This window comes from Panthera uncia (genome assembly GCF_023721935.1).
Source record: "Panthera uncia isolate 11264 chromosome B2 unlocalized genomic scaffold, Puncia_PCG_1.0 HiC_scaffold_24, whole genome shotgun sequence".
NCBI classification, from domain to species: Eukaryota; Metazoa; Chordata; class Mammalia; order Carnivora; family Felidae; genus Panthera; species Panthera uncia.
The window spans coordinates 62001297-62022964 of record NW_026057580.1 but is presented as its reverse complement, the minus strand read 5'-3'; positions in this window follow the sequence as shown (position 1 = coordinate 62022964).

The following is a 21668-nucleotide window of genomic DNA, read 5'->3' as shown; positions in this document are numbered from 1 at the left end:
TTCACAGCTGTGGTTTAGCTTGTGGATCCTTGTTCTGTTTGCCACTTAAAGGAGCCACACTGTCACTAACTAAAGACATTCTGATACTCTTAAAGCAGATAATACTTGAGAATTTTTGTTCCAAAAATATAAGCCTGGGTTGGTTATAACTGCTTTTCTCCAAACACTGTATTTACTTGTATCCTGAAGCATTATTGTTTTCCATGAATAATGACAATGCAGCCGGCTTTCCATTTTAGATGCTAGGAATTTAATGATGAAAAGAACAGAAGGAAGAACTTAGTTCTCGCAAACTGTGTATCTTAAGATGATGAGAGATGAATAATAAATAAGGAGATATAAAAGGTAAAAACAGTAAATGAAATGAGAAAATGAACAGGTAGATGCAGTAGAAAGTGAGAGGGGCAGATGCTTTTTTTTATATAGAAGGATCAGGGAAAGCTTTTCTGAGAAAATGATCTGACCTGAAACCTAAGGAATGAAAAGAAGCTAGCCACAAAGCACAAACTAAATAAGCAAACCAAAACTAGAGAAAAAGTGGTGAAAATAGAAGCTACCGCTAGTGAAGATCACTTAAGAGTGAATGAGTAAGTTGAATTACAAACAAATAAAAAACATAAAGGTGATGAGTGAACTATAACTGGAGCCTCCGAATGACTCAAGGAAACAATTAACTATGGACTTCACTTCCATGGGTCGCTGACATAATGTCCTTTCTCTTGGCCTACCAAAAATAAACTTCTGCTTTCTTATCCTTTTAAAAATAGAATCTTATATGATGTATAAGTATCTGTCATGGTCCCATTAGAAAATATAAACTAGTGCAAATAATTCAAAAGAATATAATAAAAGGACCACTTTCAGACCCATAGAAAAAGTTAAGACACCCAATAAGGCATATTAAAGCAACCAGGCTAGCAATATCTAAAAATTGTTATTACCCCTAAGAATAAAGAAATAAATTTGGGAATTTATGCTCTTGGAATCTAGAGCTGGAATTGTTGAGTAGGGGACAACAGAAAATAAAATCAGTCCAAGAGTGATTCAGCCACTGCCAAACAGGGCACTGAGCAGATGGCAAGAGGGGAAGACTATCCTAATCTCTCTTTGTCTCTCACCTCTGCATCTCCTGTCAGTATCTCCCATTGGTTGAACACAACAGCACACCAGTTATCATAGGACCGCATGCAATGCAATGTCTTAGAGTAAGCCTCTGGGGCACAGAACAGTAATGGAAGAAATGAGAATGCATATGAGGTGTGGGAGGTGCTAATTGAAAAGAATAAGCACAGCATGCAGATAGAACCTTGTGGATAAGATAATGAAAGATATATCCTTAAAAGACAATATGTGAAAATCAAATTCAGATAAGCAAATTTTCCTTTTACACATCAATGAAATTTAAGAAAAAGAGGCCTGATTAGCATTCATGCTTGGGAAATATGTCCTTATAAAATTTAAATTGTAAAACAACCTTTATTGATTGAGATTAGTCATTTGCCAAAATCCATCCCTAAGAAATAATTTGCAAAATTATTAATAAGTAAGTTGGAGAGACTTCTGTTTTCTTTTGGGAGGAAAACTGGGAGGTGGATAACAACAACAAACTGTGGCAGCCATACATGAATTTTATTTGATGACTGATTAATGGTTATTACTTTGACAGTGAATGAAAATCTGTAATTGTGATTATCTTGAGAACTCTTAGGGAAAAGTATATCTCCATCTGACTGACTGAATCAGAATATATCTTAATAATAAAAGAAATGAGGTCTTTTCACTCTCTCTGGTCTCAATAAACAAATTTCTCATTCATGAATTCAGTTTTGTTCCAGGTTCCTACTAATATACTGAAATAGAGTGTACTCTTGGCTCATTCCACCAAGGTTCCAAAGAGCTACAAGAATAGTGGTGATGGGGATCAAGATACGAATTGGACTGTTCTTTTGAACCAGCATAAATAAATTGGTAGCATTAATCTTGAAAAGGAATCTCTTGGCCTAGGTGTGTGAGAAAAAAAAATATATATATATTCATTCATATATATATATATTCATTCATATATATACATATATATATTCATTCATATATATACATACATATATATATATACATACATATATATATATATATATATATATATATATATGAAAAGGGCTGTTCATGTTCTGCTCTTGCTTTTCTACCATCTATATACTTGAGATAATCAAAACTGTTACCTATATTTGCAGTTCAAACTGATGGTGCAGGTGACCTGATGAGTAAAATCAAGGTAGTGCAAAGGTTTTCAAAGATGAAGAATTGGAAAAACTTCCTAAAGGCAGTGATTTCCATATCCTTCTCTCTCTAGACTGCTAGGGTAGATGGATTAAAATATATGGAGTGAATCTCTCAGTGAGTCCAAGTAGAAAGCCTCATAACATATATAAAATATTTGTCTTCAGAAATTGGACAAAGGTGACAGAATTGTAATCCCCGATAGAAGGAAAACAAATGAGATGAGTCTCAGGATGACATTATATAAGAACAAAGAAAGAACTGATAAGCAGTACTTCATTAAAATTAAAAATGTCTGCTCTGTGAAAGACCACATCAAAAAATGAGAAAGCAAGGGAGAAAGTATTCGTGAAAGACACAGATGATCAAGGGCTGCTATTAAAAATATTTTTATACAAAGAACTCTTAAAAACACAACAGCAAAAAACCCCAGCATGATTAAAAAATGGCCAATGACCTAAACAGAGACCTCAACAAGGAAGATAGACAATTGGCAAGTAAGCATATGAAAAGATGTCCCACATAATTTGTTATCAGGGAAATAAACACTAAACAATGCTGAGATACTACTACACAGCTATTAGAATGGTCAAAATCAGGAACACTGACAATACTAAATGTTGGCAAGGATGTGGAGCAATTCACCTTCACTGTTGGTGAGAATGCAAATGGTAATACCACTTTGGAAGACAGTTTGATGCTTTCTTATAAAACTGAATATAGTCTTGCCATGTGATCCAGAAAACATGATCCTTGATATTGACCAAAGGAGCTGAAAATTCATGGTCACCGAAAAACTACATGTGGATGTTGATAGCAGGCTTACTCATAACTGCTAGCACTTGAAAGCAATCAAGATGTTCTTTAGTAAATAAATGGATAAATAAGCTGTGGTACATCTAGACAATGGAATATTATTTATTGCTAATAAGAAACGATCTATGTTTGTGATATGTCAATGTAGGATTATCAATTATAGAAAATGTATCACCCTCGTGGGGGGATGTTAACAATGGGGGAGGCATTGTATGTGTGGGGGCAGAGACTGGAAGGGAAATATCTCTATCACCCTTTAAAATCTACTGAACCTTAAAGTGCTCTAAAAAACTTGTCTTAATAAAAATAAAACATCTGATCGTGTATTTGCTGTGCTATGTTTCAGACTTTTTTGACATCTTTAATCCCTTCCTTCTTTATGATTTATCCCTTTCAGATTGGGTATGTCTATCCTATGCCTGCCTCACCATTGTATTTTAGAAACAAGTGCCTTGTCTGCTTTCACAAGTTCACAGCTCAGGATAAGTCATAACTCAAAACTTACACATTCCTGATAAAATGATATTTTATTTTATTTTATTTTTATTAATTTTTAATGTTTATTCATTTTTGATAGAGAGAGAGAGAGAGAGAGAGAGAGAGAGAGAGAGACAGGGCACAAGCAGGGGAAGGGCAGAGAGAGAGAGGGAGACACAGAAACCAAAGCAGGCCCCAGGCTCTGAGGTATCAGCACAGAGCCTGACACAGGGCTCAAACTCATGAACTGCAAGATTATGACGTGAGCTGAAGTCAGATGCTTAACTGATTGAGCCACCCAGACACCCCCAAATGATATTTTAGATAAGACTTTGGACTACGACTTGATAATAGAATGAGATAATGGTGACTTTTGGAATAGGGTGAATGTATTTTGCATCTGAGAAGGACATGAATTTGGGGGATTTAGAAGGTGGGATGTTGTTGGCTGAATTGTGCTTTCCCAAAACTTCGTATGTTGAAGTCCTAATCCATAGAACCTCAGAATGTGACTAGTTTTGGGAGATAGAGTCTTTATACAGGTAATTGGGGTGAGTCACAATCCAATATTATTGATGTCATTATAAGGGAAAAAAACTGTATACAGACATGAACAAAAGGAAGATGGCATAAAGACTGAGGGAGAACATCCACAAACCAAAGAGAAAGGCCTGGGTGGATCTTTCCATCTTGACCTTCAGTAGATATCAACTCTGCTGATACTTTAATCTTAGACTTCTGGCTTTCAGAACTGTGAGAAAATAAATGTCCATTGTTTAACTCATCCAGTCTGTGGTGTTTCGTTATAGCAACCCAACAGACTAATATACATCCCAATAATTTTAATCAAGAAGGCTATCAAAGAGTAGATCATTGTCATCCAAGAAGCAAAAAATGAGATCTGTATGAGGGACAAATTGTAATGTTCTAATCTTCATTCTCTTTCCTTTTTTTACTTTTCTTGCTTCCTAGTTCAGGTTTCTAGAACAACTGGTGCACTTTATTGTTCAATTATGAAATCGGTCATGTCCCTAGTTTTAACATTTCTTTTTCATTCCATTATTCTTTTGTGAGTGCAATAGTTGGTTATTATTTAGTCTTAATTTGGTACACCATACAACATAATCACCAACTGTTGAGATTTTACCCAGAAGGGCAACTCAGCTTCTTTTGATATCATTTTCTGATAAGAAATCATGATCTTGCCTGAGTAAATGAAACCAACCATAAAGTGACTTATAAAAATATGGCAATCATAGATAAAGTCCTTGTATCTAGTGTACAAGTTATTAGATTAGGGATGGGATCAAGTTCTAGTGGCTTAAGTTTAGCACACTTGGCTCTCTGTAAATCATCTGCGAACTGTAATCATAATCTTTCCCTTAATATATATCTGTATTATATTACTTAAATATACATCCTTTCTAGAATCTTTACTGTTACTGTGTAGTCACTGTTCTCTAAATGATGCAATAAATCATCTTTCAAAGAAAAAAAAGACAATCTGGTTGGAATAGTACTGGCAAAAACTCCACACATGACCCATACTTATCAGACAATGATACAGAACTATATGGATTACATTCTGTGATGAAAATGATCTACCATTCACCTTAGTCAATGAATAACACCCCCTGCACCCCCCTCCCCCCCAGAAAAACCTGAGAATTTCCACTAACATATAAAACCAATTATATTTTCTCTCTGTGCTAAACAATTCTGTGACCAAATAAACTTTTCTGTTTCTATGCTCAATAATACTTGTAACTGATGAAGCAATTTAGCTACATGCGTCAGGAAATATTTGTTCCTGGAAGATTAGACTATGAAAACACTTAAAGTAGCTTATTTGCCCATCCGAGTATTTTGATTATTAAGGCTTTTCCACCAATACAGCACTGTTTTTTATAAACTCTGCTCAATTCCAACTAGTCCTCTATCTAGGATGAATTGTTAAAATCACTGAGCCTAGGTCATAAAACTGCATATATTGTGTCATAAATTCTGATGAGGTAAAATTATTTGCTTGATGTGACGTTCTCTGTGAATACAGTTAAGTCCAATAAACTCAGCTTTGCCTGGTCAACTGGTCAATGGTTTAGGCCAATATTTCTTAGAGAAATGAAGAATTTTAAGCAGGTTTATAATAGGCAAATCTACATTTAGAAAAGATTCATCTGCATATATGTGCAGAGGCCAATGAATAGGTTTAAGCTTCTAAAGGTTTATTTTAAGAACATTTATCTTTTCATAATTATTTTTCATGTAGATTTTCTTACAGTTGAGAGAATAGATTTTTAGATAGTATTCTAGGCTTGCTTGATGTTTTATATATCAGTATAAATCAATGCATATATTATATAACTAGATCAATAGTAGAATTTCTGCAGTTACTGTGTGATAATATTAAGATTCAGTGCTATCAGACCTAAGGACCAATCCAAATTTCTAATAACTGTAAATAGGAATTGCCAGCCTGAAAGACCTTGGAGAAATCAGTCAGCCTGTTTTCCAGCAGTAATGTTAGGGTTAGTCAATCCAGTCATCCAATTTTAAAGATAAAATATTGACATGAAAAGTAATCAAATTATTTAATAGAAAATTCTCCTTCTTATTGCTTGCTGAATAATTTTATATAATTCACTAGTCAAGAGTTCCCATTAAATTCACACTCATTTCAATATACTTGCAATACATACTGCATTTAGAAGCATTCTCAGACTATTCTTTCTTATACGTTGAACTATAATCCTAACACCAACCAGCTTCTACTCATGTTCAGAACTTGTGATTACTGGGAACATTTCTCCTAGAATTGTGTAGCCCTTAAAGCTATTGATCTGATGACAAACCTTATTGCATTTCTCCATTTATTTTCTCCATTTATTTTCAACTGATGTGCTGGATTTGACCTTTGCTTTTCTCTGTAATTTTGCTTCTCGGTAGTTTCTTATAACGAGTATGTCTGTGACAATAATCTTTCCTTGAATGTGGTTTTTGAATTAAGTATAATTTACAATACAGTAGCTTATTTGCCATGGCTTACTTTGGGTACTTCCAAATGATAATCTTAGAATTCTTAATCACTAACTGAAGTTTTATTTATTTAAAAATTCATGTGTATCGCATACTATTTAAAGCTTTTGTGATTTAAGTTCATCTATACACATGAGATTTTAGAATTTGAAAGTTATGGAGATGTGTGAACCATTTTATAAATACTAGGTGTCATATTACTAATTTCACTACAGTATGGATTTTCATTCTTTAGATAAATTGCATTATATAAGTTAAATCATTTTAAAGAAATTCTCTCTGGAATCATAGTGACAGAACAGATGTATTTGTGTACCTATGAATGAATCTATACTTATCTTCTATGTTGCTGTGCTACTCAGTTGATTTCTACATACTTTCTTTCCCTTGGCCCTAAAGCCACTGATTTTCTGTTCCAGCTGTTAAATTTCAACTCATGCCAATTTCCAATATTAAGGGCTTTTTTAATGTTTAATTTCACTAAACATTCTTTTGTCTTAATGTTTATTTATTTTGAGAGAGACACAGAGAGAGAGAGAGAGACAGACAGACAGACAGACAGACAAAGAGAGGGACAGAGAGAGAGAGAGAGAGAGAGAGAGAGTGGGCGAGGGGTAGAGAGAGAGATAGAGTGAGAGAATCCCAAGCAGACTCGCGCTGTCAGTACAGAGCCCCACGTCGGCCTTGAACTGTGAACCATGAGATCATGACCTGAGCTGAAATCGGGAGTTGGGTGCTTAACCGACTGAGCCATACAGGTATGCCTTCACTGAACATTTTGCTTCTGATGTATCGTTTGAAGATAATATGGAGCTACCCTTAGAGATGTCAGTGGACTTTATATAAGGGGTGTTTCTTCAACTTTTCAAAACAGTCTTAGAAAAATTAATCAAAATCTGAGTGAAACGCATTTAGGGTGTTTCTAATAGGCAAAAATATTTAAACTCTCTTAAAGCTTGATATATACAATTAAAGGGAAAGTAGTAAACCTAATTTAGCTCAAGAACACAGCTTTGATCTTCATTGTTGGAGCCACAACAAATCTGGTATTGTGTGGTCTCTGGTATCTATATCAAGGGAATGAATTGACCTTTCTCCTAGATAGGCATACTCTAAACTGCATAATCTAATGGTCCTTCCATTTTTAGGTGGTACTTTTAGACTCATTTGGAATCATCTCAGCTTTTTGATTAAAATTATATGGGATGATTTTGAGTGGAATGCAGGTGGAGATGGTTGACAGCCAGCAGAGGGAAATACAGTGGGCTCTGGTAATACTGTTTTAATACAACAGAAAATATGTTTATAAATTTTAGACACCATGTAGCAAATATGTCTGGCTCTCCTCTACCTATGTATCTTCTAAAAGTTATGCAAAGCCATGCTATATAAATTGACCAATGAAATGTCAGTGTAAAGTAGAAGCTTAAGAGCCTATGCTAAGCATCCATTCCTCTTTCTCTGCATTAACAATTATGGAAGTATGTATCAAAATGAAATCTCAGTTTGCATCCCTGCAGTGTATATGTTCTTTGAATGATAACTGCACATATTTTTAAAAAATATTTTTGGATTTTATTTTATTTCTAGTTCACACAGTGTTATATTAGTTTCAGGTGGGTGATACAATGATTCAACTCTTTCATATATCACCCTGTGCTCACCAGGATAAGTGCACTCCTTAATCACCTATTTCACCCATCCCCCCCCTCCACTATGGCAACCACCATCAGCTTGTTCTCTATAATTAAGAATCTTGTTTCTTTTCTCTCTCTTTTAATATTAAATATTTTATATGTAAATATTAAACAATACACTACTGCACAAGTAATGGGCTAAATAAGAAATCAAATGGCAAATCATAACATGTCTCAAAACAAAATAAAAACACAATATTCCAAAACCCAGCATATGCAGTAAAAGCATATGTTAGAGTGAAATTTGTGCCATAAATGCTTGTATTAAGAAAAAAAGTCCAAATAAACTTTATATGACAAGGAACTAGAAAAGGAAACTTGCTGAAATTTAGTAATGAAAGGAAATGATAAAAATCAGAAACAAAATAGCAGAATAAACAATAACATAACATTGAAAGTAATGAGCTGTTTTTCCAAAACATAAACAAAGTTGTCAATGCTTTAACTACATTAACTAAGAAAAAAAAGAGAAGCTCAAAAACCAAAATAAGAAATGGAAGAGAAAAAAATACAACAGATAAACACAGAAATACATAGTGTGATAACAGATTACTATAAACAATTATATACTAACATATCAGATAACTTAGAAAAAACAACCAAATAATTCCTAAAAATTCATGGGTTCCCACAACTGAGTTATGAATCTTGAATCCAAGAAAAAAGAAGTCTTCTTAGGCCAATAACAAGAATGAAAGTTGAATTAGGAATCAATAATCTCCCAGTAAAGGCCAAGACCACATAGTTTAATTGGTGAATTCTACCAAAAACATTAAAAAAACAATTAATGACAATATCAAAATCTTACAAATAATGGATTACAGAGAACACATTCAAAATTGTTCTATGAGGACACTACTACCTCAATACCAAAGCAGGATAGAAACAATACAGGAACAAAAAAAATCTAGCTTCTCCAATATAAGTATTGCTACCCAAACTTCTTTTGATATCTATTTGCATGATAAATGTTTCTCCATCTCCTCACTTTCATATGCCTGTGTCTTTACATCTAAAATGAGTCTCTTTTTGGCAGTAGAAGGATGGTTCTTATTTCTTTATCCATTCTGACACCCTATGTCTTTTGATTGGAGTGTTAAGTCCATTTACATTCAAAGTAAATGATAGATATGTATATTTATTGCCTTATTATTTGTATTGTCATCATTTCTGGAGATTGTCTCTGGGCCTTTCTTGTTTTTGTCACTTCTGTCTCTCCATTGCACTTAAAGGGTCCCCTTTAATACTTCTTGCAGGGCTGTTTTAGTGGTCACAAACTCCTTCAGTTTTTGTTTGTCTGGGAAACTCTTTATCTCTCCTTCTATTCTGAATGATAGCCTTGTTGCATATTCTTGGTTTCAGGTTTTTCCTATTCAGCACTTTACATTTATCATGCTACTCTCGCAAGTTTCTGTTGAGAAATCTCCAGGTAGCCTTATGGGTTTTTCCCTTGTAAGGAGTTCCTTTGTCTTACCACTTTTAAGATTTTTTCTTTATTACTATTATTTTGCTAATTTAATTACAGTATGTCTTGTTGTTGGTCTGCTTTTGATGGGAGTTGATTTAGATGGGAGGTTTCTGTGCCTCCTGGATCTGGATGCCTATTTCCATCCCCAGATTAGGGACATTTTGTGCTATTATTTCTTGAAATAATTTTTCTGCCCCCTTTTTGCTCTCTTCTTCTGGGACTCCTATAGTAAGAATAATATTAGACTTCATGGCATCACTGAGTTCCCTAAATCTATTCTCATGTTGTATAATTCTTTTGTTCAGCTTCATTATTTTCCTTTTTTTTTTTTTTTTTTTTTTTTTTTTTTTTTTTTTTTTTTTTTTTGTCCCCTAGGTTACAGATTCAGTCCTCTGTTTCTTCCACCCTGCTTTCCACTGCACCAACCTGGCTTCCAATCTCATTTAGTGTATTCTGCTCTGAATGATTATTTTTTAACTCTTTAATCTCTGTAGTAAGGGTCTCACTGAGGCCTTCTATTCTTTTCTCAAGCCTCAATAAGTATCCTTATATTTTGTTGCTTATGTAATTGTTGCTTTAAATTATCCATCAGGGGGGCCTGGGTGGCTCAGTCAGTAAAGCATATGACTTCGGCTCAGGTCATGATCTCACAGAGCCCCACGTCGGGCTCTATGCTGACAGAACCTGCTGTCTGGATTCTGTGTCTCCCTTTCTCTGCCCCTCCCATGCTCATGCTCTGTCTCTCTCTGTCTCTTGATAATAAATAAATGTTAAAAAATTAAAAAAAATAAATAAATTCTCCATCAGGTATGATGTTACTTACATGGTACTTTCACTTAGATCTCTGGGCTTGGCCTTATCTTTTTGTTTCATTTGGGATGAAATCCTCTGTATTGGCATTTATTCTAAGCCTCTGTCTTCTTCTCTGTGTTAGAAAAGCCAGTTATGTCTCCTGTTCATGAAAGTAATGGCCTTATGAAGACGAGGTCACGTAAGGCCCAGGGCCTAGTGCTTCAGAAAGTGTCTCCAGTGTGTGCTGTGTGCACTCTGCTGTTGTATTTTGTCTGCTCTACCCTTCAGGCCAGTTGTCTGCAGAGGCTCTCCTTGCCTGCTATGGGCAGTGTTTGGTCCCTGGCCTAAATGCGGCAAGTTTTTAATTGGGTGTTGTCTGGTCACACCAACTCACCAGAGCTAAGACCTTGCAAATCTGGTTGGAAGACGTGGTGTGGGCAAGGGCTTGTGCTGCTCTTCTGGGAATGGGCCCACTGTGCTAAGACTGAGGCAAGCTTGACTGAGAAGGGCAGTCCCACCAGATTTCAGGGTGGTAGGGCTTGATGTAAGCAAGTTAAGCAGCCAGTGTAAGCAATGAGCTGATTCCATCAGGGGCTCTGTGTTTATGGAAAGGAGAAGAGGAGGGAAATGGCACCAACTCCTTTGCTCCAGAGAAGTGTCTCCATGAATGCTGCCTCTTAGGGAAGAGCCGTGAGAAGAGCAAATTATCTCTCCATTGTGTGCCCCAGGTGTTTTTCAGATTCTGTTTCCATGCTGTCTGCCCCCAGGTTGTCTGCCTACCTTCTCTCCAGGAGCAGTACAGTGCCCCCCTGGCCCTACTGCAGCCAAACCTGGTAACTTCAATTAAAAACTCCAGGCTTTAGAGACATGGTGTGGACAGGGACCTGCACTGGTTTTCTGGAGGAAGGGCCTGCCATGCTGGGGCTGAGGCAAGCTTGATCTAGAACCAGCAGTCCTGCCAGAATGCAGGGGGTGGTGTTCGGTGTAAGCATGTCAGGCAGGAGGCTTGGGTGCTGTACTGCCTCCCACCAGTGGCTCTGTGTTTATGCTAAGGGGAGGGAAAAGGAAAGGGTGCAGGCCAGCTCCCTTGTTGTCAGTGAGGTGTCTCTCTGAACTATGCCTCCCAGGGACACTCTTACACAAGAGAGTAATCTACCCACTGTATGTCTCAGGCATTCTTCAGATCACTATTTCCATGTCAGATGCCCCTGGTTGCTTGCCTTCTCTCCTGGAGCAGGGCAGTGCCTTCAGTACTCTACTTCGGCCAACCCCACTGACCTTTAAAACTCCAGGTTTTGCTTCGGAATCTGTGTCCTGCTCTCTCTCTGCCCCTCCCTCTCTCATGCTCTGTCTCTCTCTCTCAAGAATAAATAAAACATTAAAAAAAAAAAAAAACACTCCAGGATTTAATCCCAGCTGGTTGCAAGAACTCATGAAATTCAGCCCCTCTCATTTTCCAAGTCAATGGTTTTGGGGATATGTTCTCCTGTGTGTTCCCCTATGTGCTCCTCTCCTTCTTGCCCTTCTCCATAGCCATGGGTCCCTCCCGTCCACAGCAGCCATGATCCTTTTCTCCCATAAATCATATCTCTGCACTTCCTATCTTCTTTGTTAGGCCTCTTCTCTTCTTTTAGCTGTGGAGGTTGTTCTGTCAGTCTTCATGCTGATTTCTGGAGTATTTAGGGGGATTTGATAGTTATCTAGTTGTGTTCCAGGGACAAGAGGAGCCTAGGGTCCTCCTTATCTGCTGCCATCTTGGGGAATCTCATTCTCTCTCTTTTTTACTTTCTTTGCTTATATGTTGTTTCTTAAATTCCAGATATGAGTGAAATCATATGGTATTTGTATTTTCTGAATGACTTATTTGCTTAGCATTATACATTCTAGCTCCATCCATGTCATTACAAGCTGTAAGATTTTATTATTTTTATGGCTTATTAATATTTCATTTACTTTATGGCTGAATAATATATCATTGTGTATATATATATGTATATATATGTATATGATATATATATGTATATATATGTATATGATATATATATATATATATATGAGGTGTGTATATATATATGAGATATATATGTGTGTGTGTATATATATGTATATATACATTTCTTCTTTATCCATTCATCAGCTGATGGACACTTGGGATTCCTCCACATCTTGGCTATTGTAAATAATGCTGCAATAAACATCAGGGTGCCTATCCCTTTGAATTAGTGTTTTTGTATTTTCTGGATAAATACCAGTAGTGTGATTGTTGTATCATAAGGTAGTGCTATTTTTAACTTTTTCACTTTTTGCGGAACCTCCATACTGTTTCCCACAGTGGCTGCACCAGTTTGCATTCCTACCAACAGTGCATGAGCGTTTTGTCTCCATGTCCTCGCCAACACTTACTGTTTCTTGTGTTGTTGATTTTAGCCATTCTGACAGTTGTGAGGTAATATCTCACAGTAATTTTGATTTACATTTCCCTAATGGTAAGTAACTGTGTGTCCATCTGGATGTCTTCTCTGGAGAAATGTGTGTTCATGTCTTCTGACCATTTTTAATTAGATTATTTGGTTTTGGGGTGCTGAGTTTTATAAGTTCTTTATATATTTAGGATACTAACTCTTTATCAGAAATATTGTTTGAAAATATCTTTTCCCATTCTGTAGGTTGCCTTTTAACTTTTGGGTTTTTTTTTTTTTTCTTTTGCTGTGCAGAATCTTTTTATTTTGATGTAGTCCTAATAGTTTACTTTTGCTTTTGTTTCCCTTTCATCAGGAGACCTATCTAGAAAAAACATTGCCATAGCTAATGTCAAAAAATTTGCTGCCAGTATTCTCTTCTAGGATTTTTATGGCTTCAGGTTTCACATTCAGGTCTTTAATCCATTTTGAGTTTATTTTTGTGTATAGTATAAGAAAGTAGTCCAGTTTGGGGCACCTGAGTGGCTCAATCAGTTGGGCATCCGACTTTGGCTCAGGTCATGATCTCACTGTCCGTGTGCTTGAGCCCCGCATTGGGCTCTGTGCTGTCAGTTCAGAGCCTGGAGCCTGCTTCGGATTCTGTGTCTCTCTCTCTCTGCCTCTTCCTTACTCACGCTCTATCTCTCTCTATCAAAAAGTGAATAAACGTTAAAAAAAAAAAAAAGAAAGTAGTCCAGTTTTATTCTTTACACGTTGCTGTCCAGTTTTCTCAACACTATTTGTTGAAAGTACTCTTTTTTTCATTGGATATTCTTTCCTGCTTTGTCAAAGACTAATTGACCATACAGTTGTGGGTTCCTTTCTTGGTCTTCTGTTCTGTTGTATTGATCTCTATGTCTATTTTTTGTGTCAGTACCATACCGTTTTAATTACTACAGCTTTGTAATGTAACTTGACGTCCAGAATTATGATGTTTCCAGCTTTCCACCTATTTTTTTTTCTAGTTTCAGATATTTATTAGTCAGTGTAAACCCAAGCACAATACACCAACATCATTTTTTTCATCCAGAGGGGAAATATTGCCCAGATAAGTGGAAAATTGTGCGGATGGCTTCTGGAAGACCTTCATTCTAAGCAACTTTACAGTGAAACATTTCATTTAAAAGTCTGGACCTTATTTCTTCAGTTTTCTGTAATCTACATTTACTGAGTAGAACTTGTAATTGATCATTGGGAGTTCCAGTCCAGGAGAAGAAAAGATCAAATCTGTCTCCACTTATGTTTTGTAAGCTCCAGAGATCTATGGCAATTTTAGTGCTTCAGTCTACTTAAGCTCATCCTTATTGACACAAATATTTGGTAAGTTCCATTCATTTTTATGATGATCCATAAAACTATCTTAAATGTTTACTTGATTTGAAAAATCAGTTGAGTGTTCAAAGAATAGAGTTTTGTCTCTATTAAATCTTTTCTTTGTGCATTCACTATTGTGCATTTGTTCATTATTAGAGAACGGTTATATTAATTTTCATCCTTTTCTGGCTTTCCTTTTACTTCTCAGACAACTGACATCCAGCTTGAACCATGATTTCCAAAATGAACCTTTAAGCTGCTTAATTAGCTTCTTCCTGAAAAAACTATTCAACAATTTTCAAACCTCAATTTATTCATGCTTTCTCCAATATTTGATTCTTCCTCTTTCGGCTCTCACATTTTTGGTTACCAGCTTTTAATTTACTTTTGGATCATTAGCTACCCTCCTTGGACACTCACTCTCAATTCCTTGATGGTTTTCCTCCCCTTGCCATTTTTATAAAATGGGTTTAGAAAACCCAATCTCAGGGTTTCATCCTTAGCAGTCTTTCTGTCTTCAAACATTGCTTTTAAACAGCCTTACTCACTCTATGGTCTTCAACCTTTCCTTAAAGAATCGTAAGCTTTCACAGTTTTTTTTTCTTTTTTCTTTTTGGTTTAATTTTTTTAAAAAGTTTGCTTTTTTTTTTTTTTAAAGTAATGTCTACCCTCTACATGGGGCTCAAACCCATGACCCCAAGATCAATAGTCACATGCTCTTCCAATTGAGTCAGCCAGGCACCTGAAGCTTCCACATTTTCTACAAGCTTCAGATTAGAATTTCTCACCACCTAGAGGATATCTTTTGTGTTGTGAGACAAATTACTTTTATCATAGCTACTCTTGTCCCCATTATTTATATAATCAGTTAAGCCCAAAATTTGCATTTGATTCTGTATTCCACTTTCCATCCACAATCCCAAGTGGTTCCCTATTTCCTCCTGTCTTACAGTTCACAAAAACATTTAATTGCTCAATAAGTGTTTAATCTGTTGCCTCCTTATGATCATCACTGTCATTGCATTTATGTACTACTTTATCCATTATTTTGTAATATTGTATTTATCTCCATAGTGGATTACTACTTCAAGTCCCATCATTCCCTGCCTTCCTTCATGATAAAGAAGATAATTCCATAATGAAAATTTGATTATATCTTTCTTACTTACACTATTTCCATGACTCCTCCATCAAATTCTTAAGTTTTCCTTGAATCTCTATCAAAGAGAGACATATAAACAAAATGCGTAAAGAAATATGTAAATTTATCCGCTAATAAGGATGCACTCTTTTCCTCTGATCTCTTGCTCCAAGTCCATTCCTACTATACACTAGAATGACTCCCTTGGAATCCTCAAGACTCCTTGGAATTTAAACTTTGAAATCAATAACAAAAACCATCTAATGCTAAACACCAATAACAATATGACATAAAGCACACATTAGATATAGTATGTGTTATTTTCATGGCCTAGCTTTTCTTTATTTTTATGTCTTGTAATTATTACATAGCACATATACCACTTTTTTTTTAGTTTCATGTGTTATTTTTTCAGCCTAAAATGGTTTTTATCCTGATATTCTTGGTTTACTCTCACTAGAATTAATTAAAATTTGTTGAAAGCTCTTTTCTTGAATCTACGCTAGAGGTTGTTGCATGTACAGTCCTTGTCCTTCCCACTATTCTTTCCATGTAGCTATTTTAAAATAGATTAATCAAAATCTTAGTTCAATATCACAGGCTTCAGTATTCAAAGCCTTCCCTGGAATTTTTGAAGTTGGTTCTAAAGAGAGAAAGAAAGAATATCTCTTCTCATTATTTAAGATTAAAAAAAAACCCTCTTGAGCTGTTAGTTTTCCTTCATTTCCTGGCAAACATTCTGCAACAAAAGAAAATAAATTGACATGTAGAGCAATGAATGATGAAAAGAGAACTGTGGAAGCACTTGAATGCCTGCTCGAGTGGTTCCTGGGTTTTGCTGCATCCTTGCCCTTCCCATGAATTGAGTGTTCAATCTCTCCTTCTATTAGGTAAACTGCTTCAGTGTTCCTAAAATAAATACCTTTTCTCCATTAGCTAATTTGAATTGGGTTTTTATTATTTATATCTAAAATATTTTCACATCTACACATATACCCACAAAAAGTGGTAATATATTTCAGAAAGTTAAAAATTTCCTCAGATCCTATTCAAGGACCCCAACTTGAGGAAATGTCTGAACTACAAAGTTTGTCCACCTCTCCTCTGTGTTCCCATAGTTCCTCATTCTGAAGACATTTGTAATTCAACCATGCTCCTTTAATTTGGTTTATAGTTTGTAATTACTCTCTCCAACACCCTCACCCTTGATTGCAAGGAATTTTGTTCTATTCTTCATCTAATTCTTTTTATTTTATGATTATGATTTAATGTTTGAAGGTAGAAGACAGTAAAGCAAATTTAACTTATGTGATACCCTGAAGATTATTCCAGATTTTTGAAAGTTAAACGAGAACATTAGAGGTCAGGCCATTTGTGTCCCTACCTGTATAAAAATCTATTCTTGAGAACTGTTAACAGTTGTCATCCACCTCTGTTTAAATCTGAGGTTTGGGTGCCTGTGTGGCTCAGTCGGTTAAGTGTCAGACTCCTGATTCTGGCTCATGGTTGTCAGTTATGATCTCATGGTTGGTGAGTCTGAGCCCCGCTCTGGACTCTGGGCTGACAGCATGAAGCCTGCTGGGGATTCTCTCTCTCCCTTTCTGTCTGCCCCTCCCCAGCTTGTGCGCTCTCTCTCTCTCAAAAATAAAATAAATGAACATTAAAATATGGAGTTGATTTATGAGCTAGCTTGCTGTACCAATGGATGACTATAGTTGATGTAAACTAACACAAAATTTCAATCCCAATCTTTAATTTCTGTAATCACAGAAAGTACTCTTTGAAGTTACTGTATTTGTCAGGTAGGACTGACATAACAAAATACCACAAAGTGTGTGGCTTCAATGGAAGTGTATTATCTCACAGCTCTAGAGGCTGGGAGTCCAAGATCAAGGTGTTGGAAGGGTTGGTTTCTCCTGATCCTTGTTTCTTTGATTTGCAGATGGCTACTTTCTCTATCCTCACATGGTCATTGCATTGTGCATACACACTCCTGATGTCTTTTTCTCTTCTTAGAAGGACAACGGTCATATTGGATTATACTTTATTTAACCTTAATCACTTGCTTAACGGCCCTATTACCAAACTGGGGGTTTGGACTTCAACATATAAATTTGGTGAGGGACACAATTCAATCTATAAGAGTAACAAAAAGAGTAATTCCTGCTCACATAATTAGGAAGCCACACTGATACTCTAATTTTGAAGAGTGATCCTGAAAAATTTCCAGGTGGTTTATAAATTTCTCATTGCTCTTTTGAAATCAATCTATCAGTGAGCCATTTCATGCTCTGAATAACTTAAAAATATCTTGATTAATCAGAACTAATGGCAAAATTATTGTTTCCCTTATCACTTTTGTCCTATTTTCTTCATTCATCTTTAGGAAACATTTAGGAAAATTTGAATGATACAAATTTTATGAAGTTTAAGTAAAGTAAAGCAAGAGAGCGATTTCTCTGAAGAGTCACTTCAACTTTTATTAACAGAAAACTAGTCAGTGCACAAAACACAACTGCTTAAGTTTATATAATTTTGGATGTAAATTACACAGAGTGTTTATTTGAAATCAAATATGCATATTTCATTTTATTCTGAATGACAGTGACCATATGCAGCTTTTCAACCACATAAGTTATATTAGATATGAATACCCTAGCATTTCCAATTTAATGGCATATGGTTAGAATCTTACTTGCTTCATTTTTTTAAATGTGAATGTTTTTATCACAACTAACATGAATTTCATACTAATCTAGGAGTTTATCTGAATATATATCAGTAATGATCTCTTGACATTCAGTTTATAGTGACTGAATTGATGCTTTTTGTATATATTTTTGGAAGTTGTTGGTAAGATTAACATAAATTCGTGGTAAACTATTTTAATGATAAGGTGATCATAATGTTTTATTGCTTATAATATTTACCATGTCCCCACAATTTAGAAAATAATTCTGCTTCTTTATACCTTAATAGCAGTACTAATTTCTACTTGAGTGCTGTCTATAAAATGATAGAAACTCGGAATTGAATAATTTTTCTCCCAAAATGGATTGAAGACCTCTGTACCATTTTAGAATCTAAAATAGGCAAGAGAATCAAAACAATAGCTCAGATATGAAAATCATTTTCATGTAGAAAAAATGAAAGAGATATTCTTTAAATTTTGAAAAGTTATGTACACTTACTACATAAAACATTCAGTAAAGGAGTAGTCTTTGTGATTAAGCAAATTTCATTCAAGTTACGTATGCGGTATATTATCTTTTCTGTAATGACTTTTTACTATACAGGTAAAAAGGAATGATTTTACAGTATTGGTAAATAAAGTTGAATATTATAAGTGGATATATAGCCAATATACATAAAAAGGTTCTTTTTAATGGATTAGTACAAATTATAAGATTAGGTATGAAGCCTGTTTGTTTAAGAATAATAATGTACAGGGTGCCTGGTTGGCTCAGTCAGTTAAGTGTCTGACATTGGCTCACCATTTGTTGGATTTGAGCCCCATGTTGGGCTCTTTGCTGACAGTTCACAGCCTGGAGCCTGTTTGGGATTCTGTATCTCCATCTCTCTCTCTGCCCCTCCCCTGCTCACCATCTGTCTCTCTCAAAAATAAACATTTAAAAAGTTATTAAAAAATAAAAATAATGCACCAAGTGTATATGATTAATTGAAAAACTTCTTTTTCTTATAGAAATTCTATTAAAATAGAGGCAACCCTTGACAACATATAAAGAACACCTTAGGGGATTCTTTAGTAATAAGGAATCTGCTTCATAATCTTAGAATTCTCAGCTTCTTAGAGTTACAGACAGGGTTTATGAGAAGAACTCTCTATACTTGAGCCTTATACTTGAGACTAGAAGGAAAACAAGTGGATGACAGTATTAAAAAGGCTTCAGGCCCCTGCACCTCTCAGATGTTTACTAAAATAAAAATTGTTGTTGGAGGCTATGTTTACCTCGGGTTAAGACAATGACCCTGTGGTGGAGCCAGAGAGGTCTTTCTCCATATTTTACCTCCTAAATATCTTTAAAAAAAATTAAAGTGTCTTCAGAGGTCAGGGAAATATATATACTTTTGGAGAACTTCCTGCTACTTTATATCAAATAGATGCACTCCTGTTGCAATAAAATAATCAAGAATTTATTTTCAGTCAATGATGTTGTGATAGCTTTGTATGGTGACAGATGGTAGCTAACATGTATAGTGAGCATAGCATAACATATAAACTGGTGGGCTTACTAAGTTGTCCACCTAATATAATGTAAAATTGTGTGTCAACTATACTAAAAAATTTTTTTAAGAATTTCTTCTCGATATTTTTGAGATAGTGTTTTCCAATGAGCACACATTAGACATGTTGAAATATTTTTTAATGATCCTTATTATAGGTTACATGTATGCTGTGGCTCCAAAAGGTTCAAAAATTGTTATAGCAGGGAAACAGCAATGTTTCGTTGTTTTTATTAAGGTGAAAATCTAAGCTATTTTGGAAAAATATCCCCATATGTATAGAGAAACTAGGTTAACTGGGAAGAAAAAGAAAACATTGATAAGGAAATCTGTACCATGGAAATAGTATTGTGAAATTTACTAACAGAAAAATCATACATGCAAATTAAGCCATCTATCTTTTCTAATATATAATTCTATAATTCCATTTGGCCATATAAAAATACTTTTTTCTGAAGGTAATCCAATAATTATATTCAGACACGTTTTCCTTTCAGGAAGATAATTTTTACTACAGGTAGGAATGAATCTATTATTTGTGCAGCATAAATATTTTTATGTACTGTGCTCATGTTATGTGCTGACCAAGGGCTTAGGATACCTATCATGTTCTAAGGAAGCAGGTATCCTTTCCCAGTAAGAAATATGCATGTGGTACTTTAAAATTAAGTGGATAAAAGCAAAAATTAAAAGCATGATGAGTTACTATGTTTTCTATAGATTTCTAGCTTTGTAATGTCTAGAAGTTTTCTTTCTTAAGTGTTAAACTCATTTTTTTTTGTTTTTATTATGTAATAATCTGAACTCATCCTGCAGTATTTGTTTGAAGTAAACTGAAGGAAAACTAAGGTAAGTAGTTTCCTGTGAGATACTATGATATACAACTTCTGAATATGTTTACACCTGACCTGATTAAGAGCATTAGCAGATTTGGGGAGCATCTAAAATTACATTTAAATATTGTATACATGTGTGTGATGTATGTGTGTTACATTATATATAATGCATATTAATATTTATAATCAAGCCTGTTAAAAACAAGACCCGTATCAAGAAGAAACAAAATTAAGTTATTCAAAATATTTTTCATTACTTAGTGTCATTAAACATTCTTTTCATAAAGATTTATTCTTTTATTACATTTTTGTCTGACTATTCTAAGATCCTGAACTATTCCTAAAATGTGATTCTAAATGAGATTTTGTATAATAACCTTAATTTATATAATCATAATTTGAGAAATAACAATAGAATATGTATCTAAATTAACCAATGTTTCAAACTTGTCTATAAGTACCTATGCAAATCCAAACCAATAATAACTGTTCTAAATAGAATTAGATTTTTTAACTAAAAAAAACTAGAATTAATGAAGGAGTGAAAAAAGGTTTTGTATTTTTGAAACATACTATTTATCGTTGGTTCAAACATTGCTTTCTGTAAACAGAATCTCTTTGGAGTCAATAATATAATGAATAATAGTCATTAGTATCAGCCTGCATTTATATGGGCTGACACATTTTTCATGTCACTGGTAATCTGCTAGTATTTTGCAACACAATGAAAACCTATTTGGTTAGAAAATTACAGAGGCATAGAAAAGTAGATTATCATCTTTCTAGGCCGCTTTTATTTATAAGGCAATTCCTTTAGCAGTATTTCTCATTTGATTAGTTTAATGTAGGAGTAGAAGTATAAATATTTAAGTACATTATGAAAACAAGATGGTAGGCAATTATTGGTAAGGCTTTTATTTTTATGATTAACTTCTCCTAAAAGGGAATCATTTACAGAATAATTTTTGAAGGATACAGAGAGACTCAGGTTAATAGGGCATGGTACTTTCTGTCTTATCAAGAGAAACCAAACAGAGGAAAAATGTTGCTGTATAAGGAAAACATACATTTGAAGCAGTCAAGCTACCATCTTTCATTAACTTGGAAACT